This window comes from Lemur catta, chromosome 4 (genome assembly GCF_020740605.2).
Source record: "Lemur catta isolate mLemCat1 chromosome 4, mLemCat1.pri, whole genome shotgun sequence".
In the NCBI taxonomy this organism is placed as follows: Eukaryota; Metazoa; Chordata; class Mammalia; order Primates; family Lemuridae; genus Lemur; species Lemur catta.
Genome location: NC_059131.1, coordinates 83,748,462 through 83,772,666, shown reverse-complemented (window position 1 = coordinate 83,772,666; position 24,205 = coordinate 83,748,462).

The window sequence follows — 24,205 nt, the reverse complement described above, 5'->3', positions numbered from 1 at the left end:
AGAGAAATAGAGAAATTTCCCCATGGTATTTTAATACTATTTGTATACAGTGTAACCAAAGTAGGTTCACAATCTGGTGTTTTTCCCACTATCCTGGTAGGTGTATAACTTTTGAAGTTACGCTATCCTCTAAGACCTGAATAATTGGGAAGCAAGAGAGGGAAAATTATGTGGAAAATATATGTATGCATCTCAGGTATATTTGGGCCCCAGGTGATAAAACCATGTATTTCTGTGTGATTCATTACCCTCTATTAAGAGCGTGGGTATCCAAAATGTAATTAATGGCAGGTTCAAGTTTGATTTTCTGTCACTATTAAAAACTTTGGTTTGGGTTAAGCTTTAGGTGTAGTTTAACCCCAACTGGAATTGTTAATGCTTAAAGAAAATCAAGCCTCCCCAATATAGGCTTCTCTGAAGCCCCCTCCCTCCTTTAGGCAGGGGAGCTCCGCATTGCCTTATGGATTTGCCTCTATAAATGAATTCAAACATTTTTCATTGCAGCTTACAAAAACTCAATTCATACTAACTTAGGTAAGTTTAAATTTAATTTAGACTAAAGTGGACTATTTAATTAAAAGAAAAAGTCAAGAGGGTGACTAAATTTAGGCATGACCTGATAGAAATGATCATGCAATGTCTTTGGAATTTGATCTCTGTTTTGCTAGCTCAACTCTTCTTTCACAGACATTGATTTCATTATTAGGTGCACTCTCCCCATGTGGTCCAAAGAAGGCTCCCTGCAAATCTAGGCTTACATTCTAGCAATGAAACAACTCTAGAGGGAAGAAAATATCACTTTTCTATTAGTCCCAGTCAAAGTTCCTGTAGTAACCTCAAATGTCCTTGTTTTGGCCACATATACATCCTAAGGACAAACCTTTGGGGTCAGTCTACCTGAACCACTAGTGCCAAGAGTGGAGGCGACTGGCTGATTCTTCAAAGTGAGAGAAAAAGGATTATATGCTTAAAAGACAAAGCCATAGATGTTTATCCCTCTTTCACACTAGTTATCACTCTGTATTTCACTTGTGTATCCCCTTTATTTGACCCAAGGCCAGCAGGTTACATTCACACATCTCTTCACCATTTATCAACCCAACATATATTTATTGGGTGTTTACTATCTTACAGGAACTCTACTAAATTCTGAGGACATAGTGATAAATTAAATAAACAGCTTCTGTGGTCTCACAGAACTTATAGTCTATTACAGAGATCGACAATGAAAGAGTAATGTGAGTCTCATGAAAGGAGAAATATAAAGTTCTAGGGTCCTCTAGAAGCCTAGAACAGAGAGAGCTTGATTCTACTTGAGCGGGTCAGGAAGGCTCTCCCAAGTAATGAACAGGTAAAGATATAATTATAACTACAGATTTCAAGAAATGCTCTTTAAATGAGAAAATAAATGGCCACTTTGTGCGCTATTTTCAATGGCTGTAATAATGTCTTATGTAGGCTATTTGATTTTGCAAAGGACCTCACATTTATTTGCTCACACACTCTGCATGATGCATAAGATACATATGATATATGTAAATATATATGTTCTGTATATATACACATATTTTATCTCTCTACTGTCCCTTACACATTTGTTTTGAGTAAGTACAAAGACCAATGAGACAGGAGCGTACAGAGCAGGAAGACTGGGTCTTGATGGAGCTGGAGCTGTGAAGAGGGTTTCTACATAAAGGGTCATGTTACAAAACTAATGAGATCCCAGGAGCCCTTGAAAGGATTTAAGTTAGGGAGCAACAGGTTTGCCTTTTGGAAAGGTCACCTGACTACAGTGTGGAGAGTGAATTGTGGAAGAGCAGTGGGTATGACGAGTTGGAAACAATGAGGTCATTAGTCTCTCAATGGACTCCACTAAATGAGCAAGTATGTGGCCACTTTTGGCCCTACCAATTTCTATGGATTATGAACAGCTAAAATATTAGCTTATTTAAGATTTTCATTTTCTACCACACCTTCACATTTATTTGCTCACCTACTTTAGATAGATAAGGTTGAGACAGAGTCTTAGCAACATTCTCAAAGCAGTAAGACTAGGAATGCCCAGGTCCCTGACATCATTTAAGGTCTGAGGAGACTTGGGTGCTACAACTGAATTACTCACAATCCCTCCTAAGTGCAGAGGTGGCAGCTTCTTGGGAGAGCAGAACTTGAAGCACTCCCTCTGAGGTTGTCTTGCCTTGTAACTTTGTAATTCATGTCCCCAAGCATTTTTACTGTGTGCCATCTGTAAAAGGGGGTGCTGATAAAATTGTTTGTGCTTCACTCAGAAGGACAGTTGTACTCATCAAATAAGAAAATGTGTGTGCAAGTTCTTGGTGAATTCATTCATTCGTTTAACAATTTGTGAAGTGCCTGTTATACAACAGGAACCACATATTGGGGAAATACATTCAAAGAAGACATAATCTCTTACCTTGGAGAACAAAATAGAAAATGACAACAATAATTAAAATACAGCATATCAGTGCTTACAAAAGATAAGCAAAGCACACTATGGTAGATACCATCAAGAGAAGCCCTTAGTCCATGTGGGTATGGGGCATGATCAAAGAAGGATGCCTAAAGGAAGAAATACTCAAGTTCAGTTTTGAAAACACCAAAACTGTTCTCTGCCGATATTTTCAGTTATTATTTTTATTATTATGAATTAATATTAAAACCTATACTAATGACCTTATTAACCACATGAACGAGGATCACAAAAGAGCCTGTTTAGATTCTTTAAGCACATGGGTGAGATTTCCTGGGAATAAGTCTTCCTACTCCTATGCAGATGGCTCCCAGCAAGTGGGAAAATTCCTTTCCAGTAGGAACGTCAATGCAGCAGCTGGCATTTCTGATATACTTGCATAACTGTCAATTTTTACCCCAAATTTATTTGTTATTGTGTACATGCTATAAATCACCTAGATTTTATTAGGAAGGGGTTATGTTTCTTAACAAGGTAAGCTCTTCAAGAGGGGAGACTGTCTGGGCCATGAGTAAATAACATTTTAAAACATGTTCTGAGCTGGTAGCTCTAGTAAGATCAAATGGATTGAAATATAGGACAGTGAGCTCTTTTATCCTTTTACAAGCCAAAGCTTGTGTTTTATGACCCTCATGCTTACATCTGGTCCCTGAAAAATTCTAAATGTGAAATCATTGAAATTATTAGTGGCATTTTCTACTTCCAAAGGGAAGTTTTAGTTTATTTGCTTGTTTTCCCTCCTTTTCATTCCCTTTCCTTTCTCTTTCTTTCTTTTCCATGCTAGAGCTTATAAACGTGTATAAATTAACTAAAGAAACAAAAAACTTGAATTAAAGCAACCTGTTGAAATATGCCTAAAGTAATGGATGAATGCTTTTAGGAAAGTAATGCACACTGGAGTTTAAAGCTAATGGGTTTGGGAATCAGGGAGGAAGACTGAGAAAGAAGTGGTTGTAGATTAATTTGCTTCTTTATTTTGAAATGCTAAAGTGCCAACCACAATAATGGTTATGAAGATGATGATGGTGGTTAGAACAACTATGATTTTATAGGGTATTATATATAACACATAATAAAGCAATGACAGGGAAATGGGAATATGGAGTGTTTCTATTTTATCACATTTTATCTTAAAATGTATCTATCTAATTTTTATGAAAGCTTTTGTTTATTCATTTCAATTCTCTGGATAACTCTAGAAAAAATAGACTGGAAGAGATTAGAAAATTTTGTTATTTACTATTACCTTAAAAATATGCTTAAACAAATTTGACAGCTTCCTTTCTAAATTTTATAATTAGGTAAAATTTTATATATAATTTACCACATATAGGAAATACTAAATCTTGTGATTATGTGCTTCTAAAACAGCATCTATTTTTGTGACCTGAATTTAGTGAAAACCACTCTCCCTCAATATTTATCCTGAGCAATTACAGAAGTTTTAAAAAATCTTATAAGCACTTTTAAGACAAATTATAACAGAATTTGCAGGAAGGAGGCTAGCCAAATATGGCTAGAGATAGATGTGAGTTAGAAGAGAAATCCAATATGCACTTACTCTTGAGAATCAGGCATAGAAAGCTACTGGTCTAAATTAGAACATTAAACCTATACACCACACAAGAGTAGGGAAAGGATTGCACCTATTAGAATTACTAAGGAGTAAATAATATTAACAAGAGGATTTATGAATAATGTTTTATTGTTGTTTGTTTTTGTTTTTATGTCAACAATGTAAAAAAAGAGTAAATCAGATAAACACTGTTTAGTTGATGCAAAACTTTAGGGATCAACCCTTGACAAAACACAGAAGATGGAATAATGTTTACAGAAGAGAAAATAAATGATAAATTTTTACAATGCAAAGTCAAGTTACAGCTGCCCGAGGTTTGGAGGTAGCAGAAGGAAGGTAAAGTACAGAGAAGATAAAGTGTGTTCAGATTGTCATCTAAATGCTGTAATGGGAAGTCACAAAGACAGCATAAAATACAATTCTTCTCTGCCTAGGAACAGAGAACAAAAAAAAAAAAAATTAAATTCTTACCTGTTGTTGCTAAAGCTGACAGATAATGTCTTTAAAAATAAGTTGTAGTGACATTATAGAAGTGACCAACAGAAGACAAAACAAAAAACTATTTAAAAGTGAAAATTGAAAAGGAGAAGAGAATGGAGAGGAGGGGCGGGGGGAGTGGAACCTGGAGAACGTGGGGAAGCATCCAGGGAAAATGGGCTGGTTGGCTCTTAGGGGAGGACAGTGAGTGAGTGATACCTGGGAAGACCACAGGATCAAGAGAAAATCATGTCTTGTTTGTTTTTTACCTTACATTAAAGGAGATTCAAGATTAAATTCAAGGATTAAAAATCAATACTTTCTGGAACAAACCAGTTAAGAGAGAAACAGTGACAATACTGGATGTAATTAATCAGCAATATCCCCAAGGACAGGGAGTTGTCAGAAACCAATGCCAAGGTTGAAGTTTCCTTTTTCCATGGGAGAAAGGGCCTCTCGAGTTGAGACCTAAGGAAGAGTGGCAGGGTTGGGTGCTGATTTTAACAGCACCATCGCTTCCCTTTCTCTCTTTGCACTTTTTTATTAACTTAACTCAGAATCTCATTGACATTTTATGCAGCTAAAGGAAACAGGCCAGATGAACAACAGGACTAATCCAGAGTCACACTCTTCAAAGTGTCAAATCCATGTACTCTATTCCCTAGTGGGAAGCTAGTGTTCTTCCCTTTCATATTTCTTTTATCTTGATTTATATGACTGAGTACAAACTGCTAAAGTACTTAAGTGCTTAGTGAATACTCTCTTTTTGGCTCTTTTCTTTTGTGGTAATATCTCCTTAGGGATTCATCTGAAGTCTTTGAAATCAACCTACCTACATGAAAAATGCAACAAGGAATGCTATATTCTATGCCTGTGCCAGGAGACAATTTTAGAGTGAAAGAAAACCAGCTCTATTAGAGCCTCCAGGGAGCTTAGATTTCTGATATAAAAAGGGAACGTCAGTGTTGCCTCTATCTTCCATGTTTAGGACTTCAGCTTTTATTATTTTATTGCTAGCAACCCAGAAAAGGGAAAAAGAAAGATAAAACCATGCTATTCTAGAAATGTGACCTAGACCTAATTTTTAGTTTCAGAAGAAAGGGAGAAGTCTAAAGAATCAGAGGAGAAAAAAAAAAAAAAAACAATCTGCAGTAAGAACAGGACTACTATGGTTCAGAACTAAGGTACGTCAGCAAAATTCCCTCACAGCAGAGGCTGAAGTAGAGAGGGATAATTTGGGCTGCACGCAAGCACGTGGCCAAACTCAGAAAGGGACTTGACTTTGCACTCATTTCACTGCATCCGTATCTTGTGTCTGGCCAAACCATGCTGATCAAAAGTTAGCAAATGAATGTTGGGAACTCAAGTTCTAAACACAGTTCTAAACTTGAGGCTATCTCAGTAAGGACCACTGGCCCTGCCCTTGGGGAAACCACTGGCAACAAGCCACACACAGGTGAGAAGCCAGATCACTAAACCATTTATCAATCTGTAGTCAAGAAAACAATGAGTGTATCTGATCAGTTAAACAATGACAAATCAGTAAAATTTTAACTTTCATTTATAAATTTCATTTCTATAACATTGTAAGGCTCTTCTTAGTATGTGCCAGAACTGTCATAAACACTTTACAAATATCAACTCATTTAATCTTCATAACTACTCTTTGAGAGGTAAGTTCTACTACTACTGTCTTCAATTTCTTAATGTGAAAACTGAGGCACACCAGGTTAAGTACCTTATGCATGATCAAACAATTAGCAAAGATTAGACCATTTGATAATGCACTGTGTTAGTGAAGCTGTGAGGAAACAGGCATTCTCCTACATTTCTAAACTTCATGAAAGGCAATTTAGCCATATTCATCAAAATTACAGATATACGTACTTTGTGAACTGTCAATTTCACTTCTAGGAATTTATTATATTAGATTGTACATATATGTCCTTATATGAGTGAAATAAGTACCATGCTATTCATTACAGCACTGTTTGTAAGAGGAAGTGGAGAAAACCTAAATATTTACCAATAGGGAATGGGTTTAATAAATTGTTATACAGCCACAAAAACGAATAAACAAACAAAAATACAATGAGCAAAGACAGGTTTCTCTTCCTGGGTGTAGCAAACACACAGTTACAATAGAAAGGCAATTACTGTATTAATAAATATTAATACAAAGGAAACAATTTGAAGAATTTTTCTTCAAAACTGATGCAGGGGATTTTCTTCGTTGATGCAGTCTGTATTAGGTATGGGGCTGTGTGAGAATTAACTCCTTTGAGTTTATCTCTGGATCTCAGGCAAGGTGGAGGGTAAGGTCAGTTCCACAGGCTCAAGGCAAATTCTCTCATCTGTTAAATGGGATAAGAGCACCTTTCTTACAGAGTTTAAATGAGGACTCCAGAAGCTGAATGAAGGTCCTGGTGCAGAGCCTGGTATAGCGAGGGTAGTTAAAAAGTTACTTGTCTTCCTTCCACTAACCATGGCAACATGTTTACACTTTTTCCATCTTGCTGGAAAATTATGAGGAAGAGAAAGGTGGATACAAAGGAAATACTAGAATTAAAAAAAAAAAAAACCAAAACCGTGAAGAGATTAAAAAATTGGATATAATAAGTTTTATGTTTTTATACTTCTGATAAGAGTTTTCCTTGTATCAGGGCTTTACAAATAGGGACTAGATGTTGTTTCCCAAAATGGCTAATAAAGAAGCAACTGGATACGTTTTTGTTTCGCAAAAGAAAAATACAGCTAACAAATTAAAGTTTTATTTTTGAAATATTTTTAGAAAATTTGTAAAAGGCTTACCATGTTGTGTGGTTTTAATTACATTTCATGTGTAATTGCTCTCATCTTCTAAATCCCCTTGAAATTCTTGATTATTTGTTTAACTTTTCCCTAAACTTCCCACATAACTTTTAACTCTTTACTCACCTGTGTCCTTGGGAAGTTCCTCACTGTGGCCTCTGGAAGGAGACCTCACTCAGCGCCAGGCAGGCAGGCATTGTGCTGTGTGCCCTCCTACCCTCTGGTTCTCCTTTTTAGAACCTCTGGAAATGGTAACATTATTATCTCCAGTTTATAAATAAGAACCTACATTTATTATAAAAGAGCACCACTATGGGAGTGATGTTTGGAGGCACCTGGTCTGGCTTTGAATTCTGGTCCCCTATTTACTAGCTGTGTGATTTTGAGCAAGTTGCTTGACCTCTCTGTGCCTAGATTCCTCATCTATGTGATGAGAATAATATTTGTACTTTTTGCATGTGGTTATTGTGAAGCTGAAAGGAGATGACATGCCCTTAGTACTCAGCACAGTACCTTGCACAAAGGGAGCTTAAAATAAATATTAGCCATCATCCTTATCGTTAGAGAGGTTAAGTATCCTGCTTCTAGTCAATACCAGCAGCTCCCATAAGAGGCATGCCGGCTTGCCTCCAGGACCAACACCCTCCACCATTAGGGTGTACACACATCACCTGCTATGTTATTTTTATGAATTACATTGAAGGCAAAGTGCTACAGTCCTTGGGAAAAAATTATTACAGCTTTAAAAAGACTAGAAAAATTCATTTTATACATTTAAAGGTGTCAGAACATTGTAAATATTTGATTCTTCCGACAATTGAAATGGAATGATGGATACATATGATTTACAAATAAAATAAATATACACATAAAGTGATCTAGCATGAGTATCTCCAGTAATGGAAATGGCAAGAAAGTGTCCTTTCTTACAAGGATAATGAACAATTTACAAGCGAAGTAAATACAATCTGCAGCTCATTAAAGTCTTAGCAATAAGCTCCCTGTGGTAAAAAGGAACTTATTAGGGCTTGAATGCAGGATAGACTAGGTGCGATGATGGATGACTCTAAGAAGGGTTTTATGGGAGGGACAATTAAAGAGGGATAAAGAAACATAACAGGAAAAAGCTGCTTCTTTCTGTGGTTCTGCATTGAAGATGAAAGAGCCATTTAGGAGAGGGGACTGGCCAGCACCCCCTCTCTGAAGGCAGATGCTTCAAGGGCGTCCGACTTAGCACTGACATTGAGAATAGAGTAGTCCTGTGTTTTCCCAAACTTTTTACAACCAAGTGTTTTAAGACATGTGAGCACCTAGTCGCAGGTCCTGTTTACTTGACACCTCTCTTGCCTTTCCCTATGTCATTCGTTCTAGCGAGTTGAGAGTCTGAGCTTGATTTTCACATCTGTGTAACTGTATGACATTAAGACAATCACTTCACTTCGGTGTGGAAATTTTGGGCACAATGAGAGCACAAAGGAAAAGCAACTCTCCCTGTCTGGGGCTGTAAGATAAAGGATCATTTCCCCAAGGTTGTTGCCAGATGTGTAGGAGTTTGTTAAGTGGAGGAAGAAAAGGGAACTGCATGTAAAAGGGAATAGTGAAAAGCACATTTTGAGAAGGTGGCTGGGGAAAGAACACAAGTTCATGGTTCATTATTCCTTCTTTGAAATGTGAGAGCCCAGATTTCACGTACTTGAAAATTTGGAATTTTTCAGATTTTTTTGAAAGATAATAAGGAAGACATACCTTATGTTATATGCTGCTCCTGGTTCATCTGGGCAGTGCTACATAATTAAATCAATATTTCTGCAACAAAACACATGATTATTTCCAGAAAGTGGGATAAATAAAGTCCACAATTAGCCTTAAAATTGGGTTCAAGTTTGTTGGATTTGTCCAACTTTAACTGTTCTCTTCCCATTTAAACAGTTTCTGCAATGAGTGCTGGCCTGAATGAGTGCTTCGTCAGCTTATATCCTTTACCATTACATTTTTCTCATATTTGTAGCAAATGGCCTCTCCCCAGTTCTCTGCATTGCTCTAGAGTTTTCTTTAAGAACTTGAAAAACAAATATCAGACTTTGTTGTAGGAATAAGTGGTGATCAAGCCCCTGAACCAGAGAGCAACATAAGAACAAGTTCTTTTGGGTCTCCAAATTGTAACTGCTATGTCGTTTGTGACTCAGGGTCCATGAATTTAGTTTTCATCTAGCAATTCCCTTTAGAGGTGGTCAGTGTTCATATGTTCAAATGAGATTTTTTTTATCCTTACTATACACTCCCCATCTCCACATGCACAAATACTTTGCAAGGGCCTGGTTTTATCATAACCATTTAATTGATAAGCTTGCTCAATTTATATCAGTTAGAGTTTAGCACATTTTAGAAAATTTTACGTTGCACGCTTTCATGAACTGGAACGAGAGAGAAGCCATTCAGTGTTACACAAATGAAAAAGAGGTGGGTGTATACGTATGTTACCCATATTACTAGACTATTACAGTGGTTCTCAAACTCAAACGTGCATCAGAATCACCTAGAGGTTCTTATTTGCAGAGTTTCTGATGCCGGAGGTCTGGAATAGGGCCTGAAAATGTGAATTTTTAATAAATTCCCAGGAGCTGCTGTCCCAGGAAGCAAGCTTTGGGAATCACCAGGCTTTAGCATCCTGGGGGGCTAATGAGTTGGGGGGAGTGAGGGAGGCTCCTCCATCTGGCCGCTCACATTCACTGAAGGAAGGGAGGGAAGATAGGCCTGAACATTCCATCAGATGAAAGAGATAAGAAGTGAGGAATTAAGAAACGTACCTTAGACTCTTCCAAAGCACAAGATTAAAAGCAAGTGGCGTGGGAAACAGCTGGGAAACAGTGCAGGACAGGAGGCAGAAAAGAAGTGACTGAGGATCTGTTATGACTTCCTGATGATGACATTTTGGGGAGGCAGAAAGAGAAAGGATAAAGAGATCAAACTTCGACACCAAACAGCCTTTTCAAATCCAGGATCTTCCAATTTACCCAAGTGGTTTGATATTTTCATAAGTGAGTTAACCTCTCTGACTCTCAAGTGCCTGCCCTGGGAAGTAGGGGCAACTGTGGTGACCCATGGGGAGTAAGTGAACTCTGCCAGACTCTTAGCACATACTAGCTATTAAATAAAATATTAAAATTCTCCCGTTAGTCATAATGAGAGAATCAGCTAATGATGATCAGAATTCTGGAGCCAGGGATTACATTTGCTATGTGGTTGTGTCCAAGTAGAACTTATGATGACCGGATTAAACAATAACAGCAATGAATTTTTATTGAATTCTTTCTGAATTTCCATGTGCCATGCCACCACAATTTTAAAGTGTATACTTGCACACATCTGTGTGTATATGTATATGTGTATGTATGTATTTGTATAACTTTCCACTCTGTAATAAAATAGGTGTTATTACTATCCCAGCTTGCTCTGAGGGAAACTGAGATGCAGATAAACTACAGAGTACATAAAAAATGCCCCACAGTCATAAAATTCAGCCTTTGGCATTAAATAAGTCCAAACACAGTCTTTGATCTGTGTGTATCTTGCCCCATCTATGTTTGTCCCAAAGTGTCTCTTGCTTCATTGCTCCATCACCTCAAATACCCCAATTCATTTCATGCAGCAATCCAGGTGCTATGTTCACAACCCCTTACCACGTCCCCTGACATTTTCTCTTCATTCCTGCCATGTTGCCCTTTTAAAAACTGCATTATTGATAATAACGTCTAAGTACCAGAGTGGAGTGCCCAGGTGCAGCCATCCATGTTTCCTTTCCACATTCAATCATGCAAGGTGGGGCATAATGCAGAATCAGCCATCTTGTGGGATAGTGAAGGTAACCAGTAACTTCCTGGCTAGTGGAACTAACTTTCTGAGTAGGAGTTACCTACCAAGATTCTATCATCAGTCCTGACTTCAAAGGGCACACCAGCCTGGCCCGCTCACATGGATTGCCATTGCCGTGCTTTAAGAGAGAGGAAAGTTGACAACAAAACTCCCATGACATTCATCATTCACTAAGCCAACCTCTGACTCTCTAGTCAGCTTAGTATTTCATTCTCTGTCTGGTTATGTCTTACTGCCTTTCCATGTCTCCCCTCGCCTCCCTCGCTAGCTTCAGGAGTCTCTCTACTCTTTGTCACCTACATTTGGTGAGAATGAGTAATGCTCTACACTAGAGCATTAACAAATATAAGAATTCTGTAACTAAGACATATTATTCTAAGGGGACCAAGTCAAAAAGGTTTGTTGCCTTAAACTAAAAGGCTTCAAGAGATAATTAGCACCCTATATTGAACAGAGAGAAAATTTGCTATTTCTAGAGGTTGTCATGCTGATGAGGTTGCTTGAACTTCAAAATTAAAGTCATCTTAAAATTCATAAGTTGTATGGCTTATGGCTCCTCAGTGACACTGTTGAACAGACAACAGCATTCTCACCTTCTTTCAGGTGCATTTTTTATGGCTGGAGAAGACACATCTCCTTTATCTGAAGTATCTACCTCCTTCTGTTTTCATAGCTTCCAAGGCTTACCTTTATTACTGAGTTTATAATAATACACTGAAATAGTCTAGTTACGGCTGCTTCTCCTGCCAGCCTATGAGCTAGTGGGAAACTCTCTTATTTATTCATCATTGTATCCTCCACATGTATCTCAGTGTTTGGGGCATAAAAAAATGTGTCTAAAGAATGTTTGTCAAATTGACCTCAACTGAAGTGGGACTAAGGGCAGTGCTAGAGGGGTTGTCCTCAGATTAAGGAACACTTTAAACATTAGTGGGAATCCAGCTGTGAAAATCAGTTTTATGTGTCAGCTTGACTGGATCCTAAGATGCTGGGATATATTGCTAAATAATATTTCTGGGTGTGTCTGGGAGGATGTTTCTGGAAGACACCAACTTTTGCATTGGTAGACTGAATAAAGGGGATGGCTCTCCTCAGTGTGAGTTGGCATCGTCCAATTCATTCAGGGGCTCAATAGAACAACAAGGTGGAGCGAGGGAGGATTCACTGGCTCTGCCTGATAGTTTGAACTGGGACATGGATCGTCTCCTGCCCTTGGACTGGGACCCACACTGTTGGCCTCCAGCTCCCAGGCCTTTGAACTATACCATGGGTTCTCCTGAGTCTGCAGACTGCAGATGGCAGATTTTGAGACTTCTTAGCCTCCATAACCTCATGAGTCAATAACTTTATAATGAATGTCCTTATATATATGTGTATATATAAGGATATATACACATATATATATTAATATATCTCCTATTGGTTCTGTTTCTCTGAAAATCCCTAATATACCAGCTCTCACTGAGCCTTAATGATGCTGGTGTGGGTTCCTAAACAAGAACATTTCTTAGGACCTATAGCTAACGACTTCAATGTCATCTGATTTAAGCCTCAAATTTTAGTTTTCCAGGGCCAAGCTAATGGGTCTGTGGTTAACATAGGTATCTCCTTCCCATTCAAAAAGAGTCATTGTTAGGAAATCTCTAATTAATACTATCTCCAACTTCCCACACACAGTCCATCCTACCCTGCTTCACTCATTGCCATATGTTTCTTTAAATCAGGAAACTAAGGCTGGGTGTGATAAACAGAAACTAATACACTAGATTTCTGAATTTTCAAGGAAAGTGGGGTTTTGGAGGGAGGAAGCTGGTGTTGTAGCTGGAGTTAGAATGTAGTCAAGGGAGGTATAGAGGCCTTCACCAACTGGGGTCTCCCCATATGCTTCCTCTTCTATAAGCTTTGTGAGGACAGATGACAAGCCTGACATTGTAAGGTCCTTAGATGAAAAGTGAAGAGACTACCAAATCATACCCAGGGTGAGCAGGCAGAGGAGAGCTATTGAAAGAAAGATCAGGCCTGGCGCCTGCTTGGTCATCTCAGCAGCACCCCTGCCACCATGGTTTTGTGTTACCCAAGTCCACAATTCCTTTCACTCCTTTGTTATCTGAGAGTTGACTATCACTTTTGATTCAAACTCAAACATTACTTGATAGCCAAGGTATATTTTCTAATATGCAAATTGGATACCTGGGAGATCAATTTCTCCTTGACTTTTGAAAAATGTATCTCATCTTATCTTTTCATTTTTTCAAAGACAATAAATTAAGGGCATGCTCAGAACTGTCAAGTCTGATCCAAGTTTTTTCTGGACCCCCTGATGAGACTAAATTCAAAACCAATTAGCTGTTTCATGACTTTCACCTTTGATGGATGGCAGTAGTTGCTTTCCTCCCCCCAGGAGTAAAAATAAGAATCAGAGAGCTGAAATGGGATAAAGCAGCTTTTGAATCAGAAATCTTCAGTGTCTACTAATTTTAGTGATTACCTCAGGCAAAACTGTAGCATTTTTCTGGGTGATAATGGCCATAGAGAACAAGAAGTCCCAAGATCTATTGTAAAGATGAGAAAGCAGTTTCAGAGAGTTAGGTAATTTGTTCTAGGTCACAGATGCAGGGGGTGCAGAACCATGGCTGAAATAGAAATCTTGGGATCCTCTGTTCCGCATGTTTCCTAATACCCTGAATTTTCTCCAGACCCAGTTCCTCCTTGGTGGGGAGGATGCAGAACTTGTTCTTTGGTGTGGAATAAACGTATTTGGTGCTGGATTTCAAAGTTGTGAATATTTACTCTCAGTCCCCTGATGAGTCTTTTTCTGGGCTCACTGTTGTCACTTTCATTGGAACACTCAAATGATTCAGCAAACTCCTTTCCAACTGGTATTTTCCCGTATGCAGTTCAAGGTGGGGGGTGGGGGCAGGGGTTGTCACCATCCATCCTCATGTTGATTATGGAAATGTTTTGAATCATTGTTCTCTCAATACTGCTACTGGCCTTTGCTCAAGATACTTTCTGTATGCCTGCCTGAAATTCCTATGCTGTTCCCATTCTTTGGGGCTAAATCAAATGCCACCTCTTCCATAAAGACTTCCTAAATATATCCACCCCCAAGACAATGTACCTCCAGTGGCTGTGGTTGTTGGCCTGTTAAGATGCTATCTGGGAATGTTGCTTGATGGCATAGGGAACCTCGGGCCCAGCAGTGGAATGAGTCACCACACTCCAATGTTGTGTCTCAATCTTGCAGACCCAGAAATAAGAACAGTGACCGTCATTGATCATTTACTAAGGAGAGGGTATCATGTTAGGCTTTGTGGTGAGCAGTTACTGCATATAATTATTTAACACTGTAGCAGCCATGAAAATGTGACTTTCAGAACTCTAATAATAGAAAGCTTCTTTGCCCAAGGTTCACTCACCAGGTGTGCTCTGAAATCTATTGTCACCTTTGTCAGCGAATGACTGAGTATGGCAAGTCCGTTCCCAGAGACATGTATCCACGGATGGCTGACTTCTACTCCAAGACTCCCCCTAAGTGGCCATACTGCACCCTCCTTGGGTTGCTCTAGGACCCTTGCAGGAACCTCCCCTCTCTCTTACCTTCTCTAGGACCAGGCTTGTTTCCCAGCCTTTCCATCTGCTTATTTTCTTTCACAGGCTTTTCTTCTATTAAATCTTTGAATATTTATTCCAGTCTTGGCATCTGCATCTTGGAGGATTTGGACTAATACAAATTTTATGATAACTCTGTGAGGCAAGTACTATTTTCCTCACATTTAGATAAGGAAAAAAAATAAGTCCTGAGAATTCACTGAGGTCCCACATATCTGTTACTGGAGAAAAACAGGTCTGTGGTTAAACCTCAGCAAAGGATGACTCTAAATCGTGCACTTTAAATGACTAACTACCCTGTGTTTTCTTAGCATACCTACAGGGAACCAGTACTCAAAAATAGGCAGGAAAAAGCCTCTTCAATAGGTTAAATGTGGACCAGATAGAGCTGAAGACAACATTTTAAAATTACACGATAAACCAGAGAAAAATTACCCAGAATGAAGCATAAATAAAGATATAATTGAGATGTTTGACATGTAGCTTACAGAAGTTGCAAAAGGAAAGGATAAAAACCATGAGGATACTGGAGAATTTGGGGAAAGAATAACTATTTTTAAATGAGTTCTTAGAAATTGTGACTGAGGACATTTAGGAACTTAGCTAAGTGAGATAACTAAGATTTATCCCTGTGTTTGTCTGAGTGTATAAATAGGCCCTTTTCCAAGCATGCTTGCTGTCAACTGGCACTTCAAGAAATTTTTATACATGCAATAACTAAATCTTGTGTTTCCTCTTGAATATTTAGTAAGTTTGGTTTTAAACTCACATCTTGGAACTTGTTTCTGTTTCTTTGTTTTTTATGTTTTCTTATACAATCCATTTACAATAAACCCATCTTTTGAGAGTGTTGTTATAATTTTTGGATATTAATTGAACATAGTTCGGCTTCTTTCTGGCTTTATAGCATCCCCAAATAGATTGACTCAGCATACTAAAACAGGTTCAGTATTTTAAAAGGCACTAAGATTAGGTCAATTGTCTGTCACTAAGTATATATGATTCAATTCCACTGCTACCGAACCGTGCTAGTCACTTTCAGAGAATACAAGAAATTTATATTTCATGGCTTCTGCCTGTATAAATTTTGTCATGTTGAACTTCCAAAATTACAAAACATAAGTCAATTCACTCAGAAAATAAATCAACTTAAAAAATGCATAAGTTCTGCTTTTATTTTGGATTAAAAATAAAGTTGTTTTATGACAATTACATAGGCATAAGACTTAAAACATTTTTTCATTTTTTTAAAGCCCAATGGAAGAATTTTCTAATCTATTTCATTTGATTATTTTTCAGTCATATATTTGTATTACTGTTATATTTGTAATTTTTTAAAACTGAAATATACTTCGTATACCATAAAATTCACTCTTTTAAAGTGTACAAATCAGTGGTTTTGAGTATGTTCACAAAGTTTTACAACTACCACCGTTAACTAATTCCAGACATTTTCTTCTCTTCAAAAGGAAACCTCACACCCATGAGCATCATTGCTCTTCTACCCTTCCCCCAGCCCTTGGAGACCACTACTCCACATTGTTTTCAAGCTTCATACTAATAAAATTTTAATTGTAAACTTCCCTTTCATGGATCTTTCCCATAGAAAAATAAACATGTTTCCAACATTAAGCTTTTTCATGTTATTTACCTTGAATTCAAACCCAAGTACATAGCAAACCCACACACAGATCCAAATTAATGGTGGTTACAGTCATCAATCTTTAACTCAGAAAACTAATTTCACCCTTTCAACTTCAATTCAACTTTTATCAATAGTTTGGGGAGGAAAGAGGAAAGAAATTATTGACGATAATACATGGAATAAAATATTTCTGTAAAAATAATAGAGCTGGGTATATTTCTCATTTTGCTGTAGGTTTCAGGAAATTCTGAATAAAGCTTAAATTTAGCAATCAATTAAGGCATTGTAACCAGTATATTTAAATTATTTATCTTTGTCTGACTATGGCCACTTATTGTTATCATTATCATTACCATTATTATTGTTATTGCTAAATTATCTAGTTCAACTTTCTGGGTTTTTCTCCTATGTTTTACTATAATTACATTATACAGGTTTTATAAGCTACTTATAATACTTTGAATCCTGCAGTAAGGTATACAAACTTTCCAGTAAAAACATTTATTGAGTGGTGAACTTGTGTTATAAAAGAAAAATAATATAATATGGCTTTGTGCATTGTAGAATATTATTTCTTTTTAATATTTTTTTCTTACTTCCAGTTCTTTTCTAGAGTTTTTTGTGAGTGTGACTGATGAGAAACGAAAAACTTTAGAAAATAAGGAGAAAAAGACAATCTCTTTAGAACTGGGTCCACATCCCCTTCACTATTTTGTCTTCAAGAGCCGTCATTATCCCAGCCATGCTGTAAAGCAGATTAAAATGGTCCTGTGGAGACAGGCATGTTGGGAGGAAGTCAGAATTTCTGTCAACAGCCAGCATGTACTGTCACCCTTGTGATTGTGATATCATGGAAGTGGATCCTCCCCACCTCTAGACAAGCTTTCAGATGGCTCAAGTCTGGCCAATATCTTGACTGAAAACTCACGAGAGACCCTGAGACAGAAGCACCCACCTATGTCACTCTCAAACGCCTGATCCGTGTGCAATAATAAAATTTATTTTTGTTTCAAGCCTCTGTTTTGGAGAAACTTCTCATGCAGCAATTAGTAGCTAATATATTGCTCACATGCCATGTTTCCAATTTCCTTCCAATTTCCTTCACCATCTCCAGGAAGCAGCAATTAAGATTTTTCCTGAAGCGTAACACTCAGAATCTTTGCAACATTCTTTCTATACCCAGAAAGAGTTAAAAGGGAGATGGAAAGAGTGGAATTTACTCCCAGGATAGGAATTTAATCATTTCCGAGAACAGAGTCCATTGTTGCTCTCAAATGCATCTAAAATGTTGGACTATTAAATTTTGAGCTAACTCTCTTTAGTCCACAGGCCCAATCAACCTATATCAGGGAAAATTCCTGTTTTAAAGAAAAGATCAAATTTTGTTATACCAGTGAAGATTAGCTCCTTACCTTTTCCCTAGTGGATTTGTGTGTTTTGAACTGAATGCCAAAACTTGTAGATATTTCATTATCCTCAAAATTGTGTTACGGCAAAGGCACTTTCTGTTCCTATAGAACTTCATCTGTCTGGAAAAGGTGTTTCTATTTCTCTTTGTAATCTCAATCAGGCAGTATGGTGATTTAGATGACTCATTCTTATTTTAATCACATTCAAATGAGCCCTTCTGAGATATGGCACATTGTTAACATTTATAGTATATGTTATTATTTAATTAACAACCAACAATTAGGTGATAACCATAATGTGTTGGGGTCAAGATGATAATGACTTGATGAACACTGGGTTAACAATAAGCTGAGTGTTTTTTTAAAGCCAATAGGTCAGTTTGATAACCAAAAAAATATAGACTTACCAGGAAACGATTATCTTGTATGAGCTACAAAGGACAGCTGTCTAACAATGAAAGCAAGTGTGTCAACCATAAAACATACCCAAAGAATTCTGACAGAAAGGTAATTTGTTCAGAATTCCCTTAGACGTTTTACAATGAAGATAATGTCATTCAAAATTCCCTGAGTTGGAATGCAGAAAGCCCTACAATTGAATTGCTGGTAAAATATTGAGACTGTCAGATTCCAGTTTCATGTTACAATCATCATCCCGGACATTATTTATTAAAGTTAATTCAACTCCTTTTTCAGATATGTCTATCTTCCAGTTAACTGTGGGTCCTGAAATGATACACAAAGTGCTTTATCCATCACTTGTTTTATGCTGCATTGTTGACCAAATAAATAGAAAGTACTCAACCAATGTTAGCTAAAAGTTAGGAAGAAGGAAAGAGGGGAAGGAAGAAGAAAGAGAATGCCATCAAATAAGAAAAAATGGTCAACTTAATAGTGGGCCTTGAGGGTGTTCTGTCATTCACTTATCATATACTCACTGAACACTTACAGGTTCAGAACCCAGCTGTCAAAGGGAACATTCACTAGTCCCAGCCTTGAGCAGTTTATAGGCAGAGGTAACTGGAAATAAATAAAAATCATAATAGCATCTGATTAATTTTACAATAGGGGCTTAGAAAAAAAAATATAATGGAAAGACAAAGAAAGTACTGAATACTTCCATTAGTGAAACAAGAGTCTTCATAGAGGTTGTCAAGTAGCAAAGGGCAGAAGGATATTACAGAGAGCAGCATCAGCAGGGGCAGAGAGATACGTAAGAGATTGATTCTTTTGCACTTTTGGGTACAATAGCAGGTATATGATTTTTTGTTGTTGTTTTTCTTATTTTTTCTCTCCTTCTGTAAGATAATTTGCAATTCCAAGTGTTGTTACGTGTGCATCTTTCAAGTAGATGTGAACAGCCACATACCATTGATGTCAAGATGGGCTCTGTGCACTTTTCTTTCATATGTTTGTTGGCCATTTGTCTATCTTCTTTTGAAAAGCTTCTGTTCATGTCTTTTGTCCACTTTTTAATGGGGTTGTTTGATTTTTTTTTCCTGCTGATTTCCTTGAGTTCATTGTAGATTCTGGTTATTATTAGCCCTTTATCGGCTGTATAGCACACAAATATTTTATCTCATTCTCTAGGTTGTCTATTCACTCTGTTGATTGTTTCCTTGGCTGTGCAGAAGCCTTTTAATTTAATCAAGCCCCGTTGATTTATTTTTGTTATAGCTGTGATTACCACTGGGGCCTTCTTCATAAATTCTTTGCCTAGACCTATATCTAGAAGAGTTTTTACAACATTTTCTTTTAGAATTCTAATGGTTCTGTGTCTTAGGTTTAAGTCTGTTATCCATCTTGAATTAATTTTAGCGAGCGATGAGAGGTGCAGATCCCGTTTCAGTCTTCTACATGTGGCTATCCAATTTTTCCGACACCATTTATTGAAAAGGGATTCTTTTCCCCAGTGTATATTGTTGTCTGCTTTGTCAAACATCAGATGGCAATATGTGGATAATTTCATATCTGGGTTCTCAGTTATGTTTCATTGGTCTATGTCTCTATTTTTGTGCGGTACCATGCTGTTTTGGTTACTATAACCTTGTAGTATAGCTTGAAATCTGGTAAGGTGATGCCTCTAGATTTGTTCCTTTTGCTTAAGGTTACTTTGGGTATTCAGGCTCTTTTCAGATTCTAAACAAAGCATAAAATTATTTTTTCTAGAACTGCAAAAAATGATGTTGGTATTTTGATGGAGATTACATTGAATCTATAAATCACTTTTGGTAGTATAGAAATTTTGACAGTATTGATTCACTAATCATCAGGGAAATGCAAATCAAAACCACATTAATATATCAGTTAACCCTAGTGCAAATGGGTTTTTTTAATCAAACAGTCCCAAAACAATAGATGCTGGTGTGGATGCAGAGAGAAAGGAATACTTATACACTGTTGGTGAGACTACAAACTAGTTCGACCTCTATGGAAAGTAGTATGGAGATACCTTAAAGAACTAAAAGTAGACCTACCATTTGATCCAGCAATCCCACTACTGGGCATTTACCCCAAGGAAAAAAAAAGTCATTTTACCAAAAAGACATGTGCACGCTAACCTTTATTGCAGAACAATTCACAATCACAAAGATGTGTAATCAACCCCAGTGCCCATCAATTCATGAGTGGATTAATAAAATGTATATGTACACCATGGAGTACTACTGAGCCATAAAAAATGAATTAATTCCTTTTATAATAGTCTGGATGGAACTGGAGACCATTCTCCTTAGTGAAATATTGCAAGAATGGACAAAACCACACATACTCACTATTAAATTGGAACTAACTGAACAGCACTTGTGCACAGATGGAAGTAAATCTCAGTGGAAATCAAGCAGGTGGCGGGGGGGAGAAGGGGATGGATGAAATCATATCTAATGGCCACAGTGTACACTGTCTGGGCAATGGACACACTTATAATTATCTCAAGCAGTACAAAAGTAATTCATGTAACCAAAACATTTGTATTCCTGTAATATTCTGAAATAAATAATAAAAAAAATTGGCTCTATTACTTGGTGTAGTCAGTGGAGGGGCAATGGATATTTGTCATATCCACACAGAAGATTTAAGAGCCCTCACGTGTTGTGGATATTACTTTCTTTTCCTTCTACCTTGAGACTAAGTTAAGAACTTATTCTTAAAGCTTAGTTGCAGATTGGAAAGACTGAGCAGAGCCACAACAAGCTATGGCTCCTAAGATGTAATAAAGGAAAGAAAGCAAACTTTGTGGTGGGAAGCAACTATATAGAGGAATTGTTTATTATCACAGCATAACCTAATGAAATCTTACTGAAATGGTAATCAAAATTATAAACCTTGCACATTGCTGATGGTTACGGCCATTCTAAGTACATAATTATGTGCACAATAGTATCGTTGTAAGTGTATAGGCATACGCACACAGTTGCCTTTCAAACTGATGTGTAGTTACAACCCAAATGTCTTGAATGCCTCACACAGACATCTCACTGGAATCTCACATTTTCACGCTTTTACTAGTCATGGACTGTGTTCTATCTACAAACCTCGCAAACTTGTTTCAGCTATTTATTAACAAAAGTCACAAATAATTATAAATATATTGATTTTAAATTTAATTTTAAGCTACTATTCTGGATTTCAATATGAGTTACATTATGACGATATTTATTATAGGTTAAAAGTAAGTAGGTTCTATGAACCCATAATATTAGGAACAACATCCTAGGTATAGTGTATCATCTAGTGAAGGATGAGCTGGCACTATCAGAAGGACTGGCCGTACTGGCTGTGATGGCCATCCAGGTTCAGGGAACACATTATGGGAAGAGCATTCAGTCAAGCTGGCTCCATCAAGAAAGATCTAACCTGATCACCTTCATGGTTTGGACAACCTAATTGTTTCCATAGTGTAGTGGTATTACGTTCACCTCACACATGGTTTGGATAACTGGAAGTTTTTCAGTGTTTCCAACTGAAATAACTAATTTTTCCTAAACAATTCACTGTGTACCCAGTAATGTGTATCTACATTGTGTATCCTATAAGCAAATATTATGTACCTTAATGAGAGTCTGTTGAGATCCCAATGCTAATGGAAGCAAGAAAAGAAGAGGACAGCCAGTTGGGGCACATGTGCAGACTTCCTCGGGGTAGCTAGTACGTTCCTAGAATATTTGACACATGGAACAGATCCCTTTTCTCTTTTTCTTTTAATTCACTTATAATACAATTCAACTTTTTAAAGTGTACAACTCATTGTCTCTTAGTATGTTCACAGAGTTTTTCAACCATCACAGTAATTTAATTCTAGAAAATTTTCATCATTCCCTAAAGAAATACTGTATTCGTTAGTAGTCACACCTCATTTTTATATCTCCCAGGGACTAGAAAACACCAATCTACTTTCTGTCACTAAGGATTTGCATATTCTGATGGCTTATAGGAATGGAATTATTTAAGATGTGATCTTTTATGTCCAGCTTCTCTCACTTAGCATAATGCTTTCATGGTTCAAATATGTTGTTTCATTCATCAGTACTCCATTCCTTTTTATGGCTGAATAATATTCTATTTTATGGATTGTTTTATATTTTGTTTATCCATTCATCAGTTTATGGACTTAAACTTGTTTCCATTTTTGGCTATTATGAATAATAATGATATGAACATGTGTGTATAGGTTTTTGTATGGACATATGCTTTAATTTCTTTTGAATATATACCTATAAGTCCAATTGCTGAATAACTCTATGTGTAACTTTTTGAGCAACTGCTGAACTGTTTTCCAAAGTGGCTGCACAATTTTTCATTCTCACCAGGAATGAATGAGGGCTCCAAGTTCTCCACAGACTCTCCAACACTTTTATTGTCCATCTTTTTGATTACAGTCATTCTAGTATATGTGAAATGCTATCTCATTTCAGTTTTGATTTGCATTTCCAAAATGACTAATGATATTAAGCTTCCTTTCATGTGCTGCTTGGCTATTAGTATATCTTATTTGGAGAAATGTCTATACAAATCTTCTCATATTTTTAAATGGGTGATTTGCCTTTTTATTCTCTTTTATTGTATTTATTTAAAATTTTGTTTTTTAAGTAAGTTTTAAGTTCACAGCAAAATTGAGAGGAAGGTACAGAGATTTTTCCATACATCACCTAACAGGCATGCTCTCACCCATTATCAGCATCCCAAATAGAGTCACAATTGACAACCCTACATTGACACATGGTTATCACCCAAAGTCTACAGTTTATGTTAGACTTCACTCTTGGTGCTGTACCTTCTGTGGGTCTGGACAAATGTATAACGACATATACTCACACTTATAGTATCATACAGAGTATTTTCACTGCTCTAAAAATCCTGTGAACTCTTCTCATTCATTCCTCACTCCTTGCTAGCCTCTGGCAAGCACTGATCTTTTTACTGTCTTTAGAATTTTTCTTTGTCAGAATGTGATATAGTTAGCATTTCTTATTTTCAGATTGTAAAGGTTATTTATATATTCTGGACACTAGACCCTTATCAAATATTTGATTTGAAAATATATTCTTTAATTTTGTATTTGACTTTCCATTATCTTGATGTCATCCTTTTTTAAATAAAATAATCTTTATAATTCTTTTTTATATGTATTTTTCTAAGAAAGGCAACTACTAGATAATACTCATCTATAAAGTGAATCTTTTTTATTTTAATAGATTTAAGGGGTACAAGTTGAATTAAATCCCATGTATATATTGTATAGTGGTGGAGTCTGGGCTTTTGTTATAGCTCTCACCCAAGTAGTGTACTTTGTACCCCATAGGTAAATTTCATCACTTACTCCCTACCAACCTCTCCCTTTATGTGTCTCCAAAGGCCACTCTGTGTGCTTTTGTGTAGCCATCGTTTAGCTCCCACTTATAAGTGAGAACATACAACATCTATTTTTCTGTTCCTGAGTTACTTCACTTGGGATAATAGCTTCCAGTTCTATCCAAGTTACTATCATTCTTTCTTTTTGCTAAGTAGTACTCCATGGTGTGTGTGTGTGTGTGTGTGTGTGTATCCCACACCAAGTAGTGGAATTGCTGGATGAAATGGCAGTTCTTTTAGTTGTTTGAGAAATCTCCATACTGATCTCCCCAGAAGTTGTACTGATTTACATTTCCACCAATAGTGTATAAGTGTTCCCTTCTCACCATATCCCTATCTGAACCAATATCTATTGTTTTTTTGATTCTTTGTTAATGGCCATTCTAACTGCAGTAAGATGAATATCTAATTGTGGTTTCAATTTGCATTTCCCTGATGATTAGTGATGTTGAGCATTTTCT